The 15486-nt window shown below is 46.2% G+C and overlaps 1 protein-coding gene across 4 annotated transcripts in view; it reads left to right on the top strand.

The window, feature by feature from the left end:
• STX17 (syntaxin 17) overlaps positions 1–15486 on the top strand; it is a 389479-nt gene that overhangs the window by 181153 nt on the left and 192840 nt on the right. The window lies entirely within an intron of this gene.

The following is a 15486-nucleotide window of genomic DNA, read 5'->3' as shown; positions in this document are numbered from 1 at the left end:
TGTTAGTAGGAGGCAAGACACAGGTCTGGTGCTCTCCAGACCTGGTCTTTTTTATTATTTTCTTGTAAGGGCTGTTTAGTTAGTTTTTTTTCTCTTTTTTGTTACCCTTTTTCAGGTGGGGGTTCAGGAGCATGGCGCTACCTGTTCCCCCATGCGCGATGAAGGGGCACAGAACATAAGTATGGGCTGTTAACCCCTTTTCACCAACAGCCGGGTCCCCCCTTGCCCCTGCCCACTCCGCTATCTTAGCCTGGTATGATGCACCGTGGCCATAAGCTTGTTGAAGAGCCGAGTAGGTATAAGAAGATGGAGTCCGTGGGTGAGTATGTATAATATCCTGTACTCCGCTAGGTTTTCTCTCCTGGCTATATGGGGGTCCCTTCTCCCTCCAATGCCAGCTCCTCAGCCGCCATTACACGTGGCTGTGCTGGGCCAGACCCCTTGTGGCCTCTGGGTCACGCTACCAGCGGTACCATGCCTGCAGCAATCCCCACTCCCTCTCCTCTTCCACCCTGATACAGGAATTAGTCGGGGGATACCCCTGACATTTTTTGGGGGGGCTCTCGGGGGTGGGGGCTCTGAGGGCTGTGCGCAACTCATTCTCTCACTGCACAGCAGTACTTTAGGTCTCTAGACAGACGGCTCTGCGCTTCTGCCGGTCGCCCGTATAGCTGCCGCAGTTTCCCTCGCACTTTCCTTAGCATAATTATGCGCTCCACACAATAATTTGCTCCGCCCTTCTTCCTCACCTTGTTCTCTGGATGCTGGAAGGCCGAGGGTCCGGACGGCAGGGCTCGCCTGTCGGCACCGGCATATCCCCGCAGCACGCATAGTGACGGTGGCTCCCTGTTTTGCGGTGACTGTGCATGCTGCAGGGGTCGGGGCGCTCTCTCCCAGGGGCCTGGCGGGTACCAGCTTCGGGTCACACTAGGTCAGTGTGCAGCACACTGCTTCCTGCACTCGTCTTTATTTGTATTTTTAAGTGTTGTTTCTCAGCCCAGGTTCTTACCCCCCTCATGTGGCCATTCAGTACATTGCAGCCTCTGCTTTCTAGTCCTTTGTGAGCTCCCCCTTGTGGTGGCAGTCAGCTATTACAGCCTTTTTTTCTGATGTCTGTTTTTACCTGTTTAAGCTTGCTGGGTTTCTGTTCTGGAGACCATATATAAAATTTAATTTTTGGGGGCCACTTCACCATTTGATTCCGCCACCCTGTTGGATGACCTGAAATGGCAATGTAGAGACAAAAAAGGCACACGCGCCCCTAGTGTAATACTGTATTTATATATGGCAGTGGTAGTAAAAAACACACTTACCAAGTAGCGTTGCGCTCTGGGCACAACACCATGCAGTGTGAAAAACAATGGTTAGCTGTCAGCAGCCCCGATCCTCCTGTCAAGAGCTCGACCACCGGTCCAATATCAGCCAGAAAACAATAGAAAGATGGATCTCCAGCAGGCGCTTTAACAGCATGAATTAAGGATGAAATGTTCAAAGATCATATAGCAATTTATTTAGGCACACAAAGAAACGCGTTTCCTGCCCGTAGCAAGAACTTCATCAGGCAAATGTGAATGTGCTTTGTGTGCCTAAATAAATTGCTATATGATCTTTGAACATGTCATCCTTAATTCATGCTGTTAAAGCGCCTGCTGGAGATCCATCTTTCTATTGTTTTCTGGCTGAAATGGCAATGGTCACTTTGCCAGCTCAGGTATTTGTGCGTGCCACTTCTGCCACGCCATGTATGCCGTGCCACAGCCGAATTCCAGCCCCTTCCATCAGGGTGAGACACCGGTGGGATGCTCCTGCAGATGCCTCTGCATCCCTTAGCTTAGCTGAGGGCCTTCCGAGGTGTCTTGTTCCCTTGTGCCTTCTAGTGCAAGGTTTTCGAGCACGTGTCCCTATATGGACATGGACTGGGCCCAATACCACAGACAGTGGTCTGCATGGTTTCCTCCGCCACCAGTCACTAATCACATGGCTGCCGGCCCAATCGAGCCTGGAATTCCGGCTCCCCACTGCTAACGAGTGGGAAGGAGTGACCCGGTGTGTACAATGGACCTTGTGCAGGGCGACGGGGATACTTAGCCTCCCCTGATCTCCCAGGATGGCAGGGATACTATCCATGGCTCCTTCACCACCCCACCCTTCCATATCCGACAAAGGGGCACAGCGGTTTTTTTTTTCATCTGGTCTGTTTTTCCCTTATTGTCACCGGCCAGTGTCTGGGGGTGTACTCTATCGATAAGCCAGACTGTTGTCTGCATGATTTCTGCCACCGCTGGCCTTCCATCAGGGGTTGCCTCGTGCTTGGCTGGAGTTCCTGCTCCCCTCTTATAGTGTGGGAGTCCAGAAGAGTGTCCCTATACAAGGGACCCTGTGCCAGTAAGCCAGACAGTGGTCTTCATGGTCTTCTACACCTTTTGGGTTGCTGGAGGCACGGTGTCCAAGGAAGTGACCAGGCGTGTCCTATCAACCCTTGTCAGGGCGACAGGGAGTAATCCAAGGATCCTTAGCCTCCCCCGATCTACCAGGGTGACGGGGAATCTCTCCTCTGGGCTGCCACGTGCATGTCTGTGGTTTCCCTTACCTCTCTGCTGGTGGGAGAACTCTGGAAGAGGGTCCCTGCAGGTACACAGGAATGATGCCAGTAAGCCAAACATTCGTCTGCATGGTCTTCGACACCACCAGGTCACCCATCGGATCGGACACACTCCAGTAACCCACTATCTGGGGGAGGGTTCGAAGGAGTGATCCTATGCGTTCAGGAATCCTATGCGGTCAGCCAGACGGTTGTCTGCATAATTTACTGCTACGTCGGGTCAACTGCCATACACTTCCCACTCTGTGGATGGAAGTTTAGGTAACCCACTGCCGAGGTGCAGTTCCGAGTAAGTCTCGGTGTGAGTCTTGCTCCGTGGGCCTTATACGATGCACCACCTACTGGTTCCCTGCTTTACCAGGTCCCTCTCTACATGCCTAGAGATTCAAGGGAGAGAGGAAAACACACAGGGAGTGCTCCCTGATGAGGTATATCCACTGATGTGCACCCTCCACCACACCTCAGTGATATACTGACCTTATGGGAGTTACACTTGAATTGTGTAACTCTGATGGAGGTGGCGAATGTGCGAAACGGTACTGGCTGCAACAATCGAACCAGTATCGAACTTCAGGCTAGAGGCCGATGTGGAGTAAGCAAGAGAACAGATAGAACGGAAAAAGAATGGTATATGGAGGCGCTGCTCAGATTGCGGACATAAGAACAAACTCAGGTGGCACAGGACAAAAAATAGATTCAGGCTGGATCGCACATGCTGTATTGAGTGCAGCTCATGAGGTTATACAGTGCTGCATAATAAATAATTATCATTAACCCCTTAAGGACCCAGCCTAAATATACCTTAAAGACCCGGCCATTTTTTGAACATCTGACCACTGTCAATTTAAGCATTAATAACTCTGGGATGCTTTTACCTTTCATTCTGATTCCGAGAATGTTTTTTTTTCATGACATATTCTAGTTTATGTTAGTGGTAAAATTTTGTCGATACTTGCATCATTTCTTGGTGAAAAATTCCAAAATTTGATGAAAAAATTGAAAATTTTGCATTTTTTTTTTTAACTTTGAAGCTCTCTGCTTATAAGGAAAATGGATATTCCAAATAAATTATATATTGATTCACATATACAATATGTCTACTTTATATTTTCATCATAAAGTTGACATGTTTTTACTTTTGGAAGACACCAGAGGGCTTCAAAATATAGCAGCAATTTTCCAATTTTTCACAAAATTTTCAAAAGTTTTTCAGGGACCACTTCAGTTTTGTAGTGGATTTCAAGGGCTTTCTTATTACAAAATACCCCATAAATGACCCCATTATAAAAACTGCACCCCCAAAGTATTCAAAATGACATTCAGAAAGTTTTTTTAACCCTTTAGGTGTTTCACAGGAATAGCAGCAAAGTGAAGGAGAAATCTTCATTTTGTACACTCACATATTCTTGTAGACCCAGTTTTTGAATTTTTACAAGGGGTAATGAAAAATCCCCCCCAAAATTTGTAACCCAATTTCTCTAGAGTAAGGAAATACCTGATATGTGGATGTCAAGTGTTCGGAGGGCGCAGTAGAGGGCTCAGAAGGGAAGGAGCGACAATAGGATTTTGGAGAGTGAATTTTGCTGAAATGGTTTTTGGGGGCCATGTCACATTTAGGAAGCCCCTATGGTGCCAGAACAGCAGAAAACCCCCACATGGCATACCATTTTGGAAACTACACCCCTCAAGACACGTGTAGTTTTTTCCCCAAATTTATCATTTTTACAAAGGGTAATGGGAGGAAATGTCCCCCAAAATTTGTAACCCCATCTCTTCTGAGTATAAAAATACCCCATGTTAGGATGTAAAATGCTGTGCGACCGAACTGCAATGCTCAGAAGAGAAGGAGTCACATTTAGCTTTTGGAAAGCAAATTTTGCTGAAATGGTGTTTGGGGGGCATGTCGCATTTAGGAAGCACCTAGGGTGCCAGAACAGCAAAAATAAAAAACACATGGCATACCATTTTGGAAACTACACCCCACAAGGAATGTAACAAGGGGTACAGTGAGCCTTAACACCTCACAGGTATTTTGCGACTTTTTGTGAAAGTTGGGTGTGTAAATGAATATTTTTTCACTAAAATGCTGTGTTTTCCCCAAATTTTACATTTTTACAAGGGGTAATAGGAGAAAATGACCACCAAAATTTGTAACCCCATTTCTTCTGAGTATGGAAATACCCCATGTTTGGACGTCAAGTGCTCTGCTGGCACAATACAATGCTCAGAAGAGGAGGAGCGCCATTGAGCTTTTTGAAAGAGAATTTGTTTGGAATGGAAGTCGGGGGGCATGTGCGTTTACAAAGCCCCCCCGTGGTGCCAGAAAAGTTGACCCCCGCACATGTGACCACATTTTGGAAACTACACCCCTCACACAATTTAATAAGTGGTGCAGTGAGTATTTACACCCCACTGGCGTTTGACAGATCTTTGGAACAGTGGGCTGTGCAAATGAAAACTGTGGGGCGTAAATGCTCACTGTACCCCTTATTACATTACGTGAGGGATTTCTTTTTTTTGTGTTTATGTCAGAACCGCTGTAAAATCAGCCACCCCTGTGCCAATCAGCAATTTAGGCCTCAAATGTACACAGTGCGCTCTCACTCCTGAGCCTTGTTGTGCATCCGCAGAATATTTTACGCCCACATCTGGGGTATTTCTGTACTCAGGAGAAATTGCGTTACAAATTTTGGGGGTCTTTTTTTGCTTTTACCGCTTGTGAAAATAAAAAGTATGGGGTAACACCAGCATGTTAGTTTAAAAAATAAAAAAAATGTTACACTAACAGGCTGGTGTGGACCCCAACTTTTCCTTTTCATAAGGGGTAAAAGGAAAAAAAGCCCCTCAAATTTGTAGTGCAATTTCTCCCGAGTACGGAAATACCCCATATGTGACCCTAAACGGTTTCCTTGAAATACGACAGGGCTCTGAAGTGAGAGAGCACCATGCGCATTTGAAGACTAAATTAGGGATTGCATAGGGGTGGACATAGGGGTATTCTACGCCAGTGATTCCTAAACAGGGTGCCTCCAGCTGTTGCTAAACTCCCAGTCAGTGGCTGTCCGGAAATGCTGGGAGTTGGTGATTTACAACAGCTGGTGTCTCCGTTTTGGAAACACTGCCGTACAATACGTTTTTCATTTTTATTGGGTGGGGGACAGTGTAAGGGGGTGTATATGTAGTGATTTACCCTTTATTATGTGTTAGTGTAGTGTTTTTAGGGTACGTTCACACTTGCGGGCGTTTACAGTGAGTTTACCACTAGGAGTTTGTGCTGCGGCGAAAAAATTGCCGCAGCCCAAACTTGAAGCAGAAAACTAACTGTAAACCTGCCTGTGTGAATGTACCCTGTACATTCACATGGGGGGACAAACCTCCAGCTGTTTCAAAACTACAACTCCCAGCATGTACTGACAGACCGTGCATGCTGGGAGTTGTACTTTTGCAACAGCTGGAGGCACACTGGTTGGAAAACCTTCAGTTACCTAACTCAGTATTTTCCAACCAGTGTGCCTCCAGCTTTTGCAAAACTACAAATCCCAGCATGTACTGATCGCCGAAGGGCATGCTGTGAGATGTAGTTATGCAACAGCTGGAGGTACACAACTACAACTCCCAGCATGCCCACATAGCAGTTTGCTGTCTGAGCATGCTGGGATTTGCAGTTTTGCAACATCTGGAGAGCTATAGTTTAGAGACCACTGCACAGTGATCTCCAAACTGTGGACCTCCAGATGTTGCAAAACTACAAATCCCAGCATGCTCAGACAGCAAACTGCTATGTGGGCATGCTGGGAGTTGTAGTTTTGCAAGATCTGGAGAGCGACAGTATAGAGATCATTGTGCAGTGGTCTCAAACTGTAGCTCTCCAGCTGTTGCAAAACTACAAATTCCAGAATGCCTAAACAGCTCTCTGGGCATGCTGGGAGTTGTAGTTTTTCAACATCTGGAGGGCTACAGTTTAGAGACCACTCTATAGTGGTCTCAGACTGTAGCCCTCCAGATGTTGCTAAGTAACTCACAGGCTTCCGTAGGATCCACGGAGCTGCGTCGCCGTCCTCTTCTTCCGTCGATCGTCGCCTGCTGCCGCCGTTGATCGTCGCCCGCTGCCGTCGCCGATGGGTGAGTGGATCTTCGGCACCGGTCTTGTGTCGTTTCCCCGTTCTGCCCCGCCTATTGTGGGTGGGCAGCATGGGGAAACCGAAAATAAAGCCCCCCGCCCCCGATCTGCTATTGGTCATCGCGTCTTGATGACCAATAGCAGGGATAGGAGGGGTGGCACCCCTGCCACCTCACTCCTATCGCTTCAGGGGGATCATGGGTGTCACCATAGACCCGAATCGGCGCAAATCACAAGTGTGAATTCACTTGCTATTTGCTCCGATCGCCGACATGGGGGGGGGGGTCTGATGACCCCCCTGGGCATATGCGCGGGGTGCCTGCTGATTGATATCAGCAGGCACCCCGGTCCGGTCCCCGCCCGGCTCGCAGCGGGGACAGAAATTCCCACGGGCGTATGGATACTTCCTGGGTCCTGAAGTAACAGAAAGCCAGGGCGTATCCATACGCCCTAGGTCCTTAAGGGGTTAAAAAAAACAAAAATTCAAATCATACACATACTAGGAATTGCCACGTGCGTAATGACGTGTATTATAAAGCTATAATGTAAATTATCCTACACAGTGAAAAAAAACTAAAAAAAAACTTTAAAAAAACCGCAAAATTCGCCAATTTTGGTACAAATAGCGGAATAAAAAAAGATCAAAAGGTAGCAAGTATCGCAAAAATGATACCAATAAATAGTACAGCTTGTGCTGCTAAATATAAGCCCTCACTCAACGGCGTCGGACGAAAAATAAAGTTACAGCTGTCGGAAAATAATAACACAAAAAAGGGAAAAAAATAATTTTGCTCAGAAAAGGAACATAAAAAGCTATATAAAATGGGTATCGCTATAATCGTACCAATTATAACATAACATCACTTTTACCACACAGTGAACACCTTAAAAAAATAATTAAAAAAAGAACGCAAGAAATGTTCCATTTTTTTTCACAATATTTTGCAGTTTTTCACAAAAAATGCTGCATGTCAACAAAAATTTACCACTTATATAAAGTACAATATGTCATGAAAAAACAATCTCAGAAACGCTCTGCTCAGAAAAAGCATTCTAAAGGTATTACCATTTAAAGAGACACGTCAAATAAAAGATAAAAATAAAAGCCTGGTCATTAAGGTAAAAAATGGGAACGTCCTTAACCTCTTCAGGACACAGGGCGTACGGATACGCCCTGCATTCCGAGTCCTTAAGGACACAGGGCGTATCCATACGCGCGTGGGAAATCCGGTCCCCACCGCTAGCCGGTTGGGGACCGGAGCCGGATGCCTGCTGAAATCGTTCAGAAGGCATCTCGGCATATCGCCCGGGGGGGTCATCATGACCCCCCATGTCGGCGATCGCAGCACATCGCTTATCAATTCAGACGAGCGATGTGCTGCAATTCTGTTCCCCGCCGCTCGCCGGGCGGGGATCGGAGCCGGATGTCTGCTGATTTCAATCAGCAGACATCCCAGCAGTGTGCCGGAGGAGGTCCGGAGGTATTAACCGGCGTTCTGCAGCAGTTCCGCGTCATCAGTCACGTGTGACCCTGTGACCCGGATATAGATGGTGACTGGTGGTGTAATATACACCACCAATCACCCTCCGTGCTGTACTGGGGGCTGGCATTGTGGCCACCCCTCTCAGTATAGTTGTGATTGGATGGCCAAAGTGGCCACACCAATCACAGTGTAATGGGAGGGGATGGTTGGGGCTAGGAGCACGTTGCTCCGTTCTGCCCGCCATTTCACAGAGATGTGGCGAGCAGGATGGAGCCCCGTGCTGCCCGCCATCCCCTAACTGTAAAAAAAAAAAAAGTGCCCCTTGCCCCCTTTCTGTGGCCCCTTTAGATTTAGATAGGGACAGGTTAGGGTTAAAAAAAAAAAGAAAAACAGTTAAAAAAATATTTTTTTTCGGCGTACCTCAGTGGGTGTCCGTGGGTCCGTAGCACCTTTAGCTGCGTGACCCCGGCCCTGCTGGGTCGCTGTGGTTTGCCGCCAGCTTTTTTTTTTTTTTGCACAGATCTTTTTTTTTTTTTCCCTAAGCGTGTGTGCAGACCCTCTTAGTTATAAAAGAGCGGTCCGCCACCGTTTGCTAAAGCCCATCCGCCGCTGATCAGTCCCGTAGTACTGATCAGCATTTTTTTTGTGGTGCCGGTGCTTTTTTTCACGTTTTCTAGCGCTTTTTTGCACCCATATGCGGTCCGTGCCACCAGTAGCAGGCGTGTACTGTGTGGCCGGACCTTACCTGTGTGTGCGGCGTGCCTCACCGCTGTCAGTGATTTCACTGATCAGCATTTTTTTTTTTGTGGTAAAGGCACTTTTTTCGGTTAACGCGTATTTTTTTTTGCACCCATAGGCGGTCCGTGCCACCAGTAGCAGGCGTGTACTGTGTGGACAGACCGTACCTGTGTGTGCAGCCTGTCCCACCGCTGTCAGTGATTTATCACTGATCAGCATTTTTTTTTTGGGTTCAGGCGGGTGCATTTTTTCGGGGTTAAGCGTTTTTTTATTTTATTTTTCGGGTTTTTTGCGTGGGGGTCTGTGTACAAGCCACCAGCCACTGTTCTGGGCTGAGTGGCCGGACCTACCACTGACTTCTGCGCCCCCTGCCGCCACAAGCGCTAATCAGTGCGCACACCACTGATTAGATAAACGCTTTTTTGGGGCGCAGGGATTTTTTGCACTAGAAGTCCCTTTAAAAAAAAAAAGTCCCCTTTTTATTTTTTTTCTGTTAGGGCGGGTTAGTTTAGTTAGGTTAGGTTAGGGAGGTAGTCTCGCACCACACCACACACAGCACATACACCAATAAAGTTTCTCCCCCCCCCTTCACACACACACCCGTATCCCCATTAGAGTAGGGAAATGGCCCGCAGAGCGTTTTCGGCAGAGGAGGCATATGCCATAATTGCCTCCGACACCGAGAGCGGCTCAGAGGACGATGAAGACCCCACCTTCCTTTTTTCATCGTCCTCGTCATCATCTAGTTCTGATGATGAGCACCCAAGGCGGCAGAGACGCCGCCGCAAACCTCCTCTGTCCTTGATCCTGTGCCCCATGCTAGTATGAGTCCCCCTGGCACTCATATTAGTGAAGCCCCCCTGCCAAGGTCACTGGCACCTCGTACCGGAGAACTTGTCTGGGCTGAGCCAGCAGACCACGAGCCCGTGATTCCTGAGTTTGTTGGTGACTCGGGAATCAAGATTAACATCGTCGGGTCATTTTTTCAGTGACAACTTTGTTAATCTAATGGTTACACAGACGAATCTGTATGCCCAACAGTTCATCGCCGCTAACCCGGGCTCATTTTTAGCTAGACCCGGCGGCTGGACTCCAGTCGATGCAGCTGAAATGAGGACCTTTTGGGGCCTTGCGCTGCATATGGGTCTAGTTAAAAAAAACAGTGTCAGGCAATATTGGAGTGGGGACGTCTTTTACCAGACACCCCTCTACAGTATGGCCATGGCACGTTCCCGGTTCGAGGCCATTCGGAAATGTTTGCATTATGCTGATAATGCGGCATGTCCCCCCCCGAACTGATCCCGCGTATGACCGCCTGCATAAAATCAGGCCGGTCATCAATCACTTCAGGACCAGATTTTGGGAGGCCTATGTCCCTGGAAGGGAGGTCGCTATTGATGAGTCTCTCATCAGCTTTAAGGGGAGACTCAGCTTCCGGCAATACATCCCTACCAAGCGGGCGCGGTATGGCGTGAAGATGTATAAACTTTGCGAGAGTACCTCCGGGTACACTTGCAAGTTTATGGTGTATGAGGGACGAGATTCCCGCATTGAACCCCCAGATTGTTCCCCCACTCTGGGTGTTAGCGGGAAAATCGTTTGGGGCCTTTTGCACCCATTGCTAGATAAAGGTTACCACCTTTTACGTGGATAACTTTTATACTAGTATCCCTCACTTCACATCCCTCGCCGCCAAATCCACGGTCGCTTGTGGGACAGTCCGGAAGAATCAAAGAGGCCTTCCTTCCTATCTCCAGCAGACTCCTATCCCCCGGGGTGAGTCCCGTGCATTTTCCCATGGGAACCTGTTGTTGGTCCGGTATAAGGACAAGAGGGATGTCCTTATGCTCACCACTATTCATGGGAATGGCAGCACGCCTGTCCCTGTGCGAGGTACCGTGCGACCGGTCCTCAAGCCCGATTGTATTCTGGACTACAATCTATATATGGGGGGAGTTTATCTTTCTGATCAAGTCCTCAAGCCATATAATGCCATGCGGAAAACAAAGGTATGGTACAAAAAAGTTGCGGTCCACATGGTACAGGTTGCCATGTACAACTCTTTTGTACTGTACAAGTACGCTGGCAACACAAGGACATACCTGGAGTTCCAAGAGGAAGTTCTAAAGGCCCTCTTCTATGGTGACCGCCAAAGAGCGGGTCACAGCACCTCTGGAACTTCAGGTCCCCGGATCGTCCCCGGCCAACACTTTCCAGGTGTGATCCCCCACACTGGAAAGAAGGGACAATCTCAGAAGAAATGCAGAGTGTGTCGCAAGAAGGGGATACAGAAGGACACCACCACTCAATGCGACACTTGCCCAGATAATCCGGGCCTCTGCATAGGCTGCTACAGGGAGTATCACACTTCCATGAAGTACTAAATTTTCCATCCTTTGTCCCTAATTTTCATTCCCCAAAATTCGACTCCAATGTACCAGTCCATGGTACATTGTCTTCCAAATTTTATACCAACCCCCCCCCCCCCCCCAAAAAAAAAATGAAAAAATAAAACCTTTTTCCCAATACCCCCAATATCTTTTTTTTTTTCTTCCCCCTAAAAAATGAGTCAACAGCATTGGAGGTTTGCAGTTGCCTCAAATGCACAACGCTCTCTCTCCCCACCTGAGCGGGGTGCGCTTTTGAGGTAACAGAATAGGGACGGCCCCACACATCCCCTTCCCAGAATGATGATTCAGAGTATAGGGTTTGGGGCAGGCATCATTTTTACTTTTGGCTGTACTCTGGGTCATCATTCTGGGAAAATAATTGGCATATCAGTACTAAAATTGCAATTTTCTTTCCCCCCATAGTACACTTCATCCATTCTTGGAAAATAAATGAAGGGAACACCAGTCTGTTCCAAATCTCCACTTCACCCTATACACCTTCCCTAGGGGGTGTAGTTTGTAATAGGTTCACATGTGGTTGTTCCTTTCTTGCATTTTCCTCTGAATGTATGTAACTGTTATGTCCGTTACAAACATCCGCCTCAAATGCGAAGAGTTCTCTCTGTGCTCTGTCGTATTTCCAGGCGACAATTCGGAGTCACATGTTAGTTGTTCCCAGAAAGATGAAGCAGAGCATAGGTTGAAAATTGCAATTTTCAAAAGCTACCCTTCATCCATTCCTGGAAAATAAATTTAGGAAACACCCGTGCGTTCAAAATGCCCTCTTTACCCCTATACCCATTCCTCAGGGTGGGTACTTTCTGTAATGGTGTCACATGTGGGTGTTTCCTTTTTTGTATTTTCCTCGGAATGTATGTAACCGTCAGCTACTGATATGCCATAGGCCACAAATACAAACTGACCTCTATGACTTCTGAGCCTTGTTGTGCGCCCGCCCAGCACGTTACCCCATATGTGGATGTATTTTCATAGTCAGGGGAAAACGCCTTCCAAAATTTGTAACCCAATTCCTCATATTACCCCTTGTGAAAATGTAAAAAATTGGGTAACTCCAGCATTTTAGTGTTAAAAAATCAAAATTTTCTATTTTTGGCCCACTTTTCAAAAAAACTGTGAGGTATTATTTCCCACTGTACCCCTTGTTACATTCATTGAGGGATGTAGTTTCTAAAATGGTGTCACATGTGTTTTTTTTTTTTTGCTGTTGGGGGCTTTATAAATGCACATGACTCCCGACTTTAATTTCAACAAAATTTTCACTCCTCCTATTCTGAGCATTGCAGTGCGTCCACAGAGCAATTTACATCCACATATGGGGTATTTTTTTTCTCAGACAAAATTGTTCTACAAATTTTGGGGGCCTTTTGTCCTATTACCCAATGTGAAAATGAAACATTTGGGGTAACACTATCAATATAGATAAATGTTTCACTTTTATGGCCCACTGTTCAAAAAACCTGTGAGGTGTAAGTAATTCACTGTAACACTGTTACGTTCCCTGAGGGGTCTAGTTTCCAAAATGTAATGCCATGTGTTTTTTTTTTTTTTTTGCTGTCCTGGCACCATAGGGGCTTCCTAAATGCGGCATGCCCCCAGAGCAAAATATGCTTCCAAAAAGCCAAAATGTGACGACTCCTCTTCTGAGACCCCATATGGGGTGTTTTCTGAAACGGGAGAAATTGGGCTTCAAATTTTGGGGGGTATTTTCTGCTATTACCCTTTTTAAAAATGTAAAATTTTTGGCAAACCAAGCATTTTAGGCAAAATTATTATTATTTTTTTACATTTCAAAAAGTCATGAAAACCCTGTGGGGTATTAAGGTTCACTTTACCCCTGGTTACGTTCCCCAAGGGGTCTAGTTTCCAAAATGGTACGCCATGTGTTTTTTTTTTTTTTTTTTCTCCTTCATTTTGCTGCTATTCCTGTGAAACACCTAAAGGGTTAAAACACTGACTGAATGTCATTTGAATACTTTGGGGGTGTAGTTTTTATAATGGGGTAATTTGTGGGGGTTTTCTAATATGAAGACCCTTCAAATCCACTTCAACCTGAACTGGTCCCTGAAAAATAGTGAGTTTGAAAATTTTGTGAAAAATTGGAAAATTGCTGCTGAACTTTGAAGCCCTCTGGTGTCTTCCAAAAGTAAAAACTCATAAATTTTATGATGCAAACATAAAGTGGACATATTGTATATGTGAATAATAAAAAAAAATTGGAATATCCATTTTCCTTACAAGCAGAGAGCTTCAAAGTTTAAAAAATGCAAAATTTTCAATTTTTTCATGAAATTTTGGGATTTTTCACCAAGAAAGGATGCAAGTTACCAAAAATATATGTTAAAGTAGAATATGTCACGAAAAAACAATCTCGGAATCAGAATGATAACTAAAAGCATTCCAGAGTTATTAATGTTTAAAGTGACAGTGGTCAGATGTTCAAAAAACGCTCTGGTCCTTAAGGCCAAAATGGGCTTGGTCCTGAAGGGGTTAATGACCGCAATGCTGCAGATGCCGTAATCTGTATTGATCACAGCATCTGAGGGGTTAATGGCGGACATCCGCGGGATTGCGGATGTCCGCCGTTACGGGCGGGTCCCTGGCTGCAATCAGCAGCCGGGACCAGCCGCGTATGATCCGGGCATCGCTCCGATGCTCTCGGTTATGCTTAGGACATAAATGTACGTCCTGGTGCGTTAAGTACCACCTCACCAGGACGTACATTTACGTCCTGCATCGTAACCCCATAACGACGAAGGACGTATATTTACATCCTCCGCCGGCTCCCGCCATATGCCGCGGGGTCACGCGGTGTCCCCGCGTCGTATCGGGTCGGTCCCGGCGGCTATCAACGGCCGGGACCCGCGGCTAATACAGGACATCACCGATCGCGGTGAGGCCCTGTATTAACCCTTCAGACACGGCGATCAAAGCTGACCGCCGCGTCTGAAGGGAAAGTAACCCAGCTGCTCAGTCGGGCTGTTCGGGACCGCCGCGGTGAAATCGCGGCGTCCATAACAGCTTACAGGACACCGGGAGGGCCCTTACCTGCCTTCTCGGTGTCCGATCGGCGAATGACTGCTCCGTGCCTGAGATCCAGGCAGGAGCAGTCAAGCGCCGATAACACTGATAACAGGCGTGTTAATACATGCCAGTGATCAGCATGAGAGATCAGTGTGTGCAGTGTTATAGGTCCCTATGGGAGCTATAACACTGCAAAAAAAAAAAGTTTCAAAAAAGTGTTAATAAAGGTCATTTAACCCCTTCCCTAATAAAAGTTTGAATCACCCCCCTTTTCCCATAAAAAAATAAAACAGTGTAAATAAAAATAAACATATGTGGTATCGCCGCATGCGTAAATGTCCAAACTATAAAAATATATAATTAATTAAACCACACGGTCAATGGTGTAATGACGCAAAATTGGTCAATCGGTCAATGGCGCAAAAAAATTCCAAAGTCCAAAAAAGCATATTTTTGGTCACTTTTTATACCATATAAAAATGAATAAAAAGTGATCAAAAAGTCCGATCAAAACAAAAATGGTACCGATAAAAACTTCAGATCACTGCGCAAAAAATGAGCCCTCATACTGCCCTTTACAGGGAAAAGTAAAAAAGTCATAGGGGTCAGAAGATGACATTTTTAAAAGTATAAATTTTCCTGCATGTAGTTATGATTTTTTCCAGAAGTACGACAAAATCAAACCTGTATAAGTAGGGTATCATTTTAACTGTATGGACCTACAGAATAATGATAAGGTGTCATTTTTACTGAAATATGCACTGCGTAGAAACGGAAGCCCCCAAAATTACAAAATGGCGTTTTTTTCTTCGATTTTGTCCCACAATGATTTTCTTTTTTCCATTTTGCCGTGAACTTTTGGGTAAAATGACTAATGTCACTGCAAAGTAGAATTGGTGACGCAAAAAATAAGCCATAATATGGATTTTTAGGTGGAAAATTTTAAGGGTTATGATTTGTAAAAGGTAAGGAGGAAAAAATGAAAGTGCAAAAACTAAAAAACCCTGCGTCCTTAAGGGGTTAAAGGGTAGCCCCCACCATCATGTTTTGGTGTTTTTTCTGTCCCTGCCTATTGCCCTTCTATCCCTAACACCCTCCCTGCCTTTATTT

Source organism: Hyla sarda, chromosome 5 (assembly GCF_029499605.1).
Source record: "Hyla sarda isolate aHylSar1 chromosome 5, aHylSar1.hap1, whole genome shotgun sequence".
Classification (NCBI taxonomy): Eukaryota; Metazoa; Chordata; class Amphibia; order Anura; family Hylidae; genus Hyla; species Hyla sarda.
Note: the sequence above shows the minus strand (reverse complement) of the source record. Positions and strands in the feature narration are given on the sequence as shown.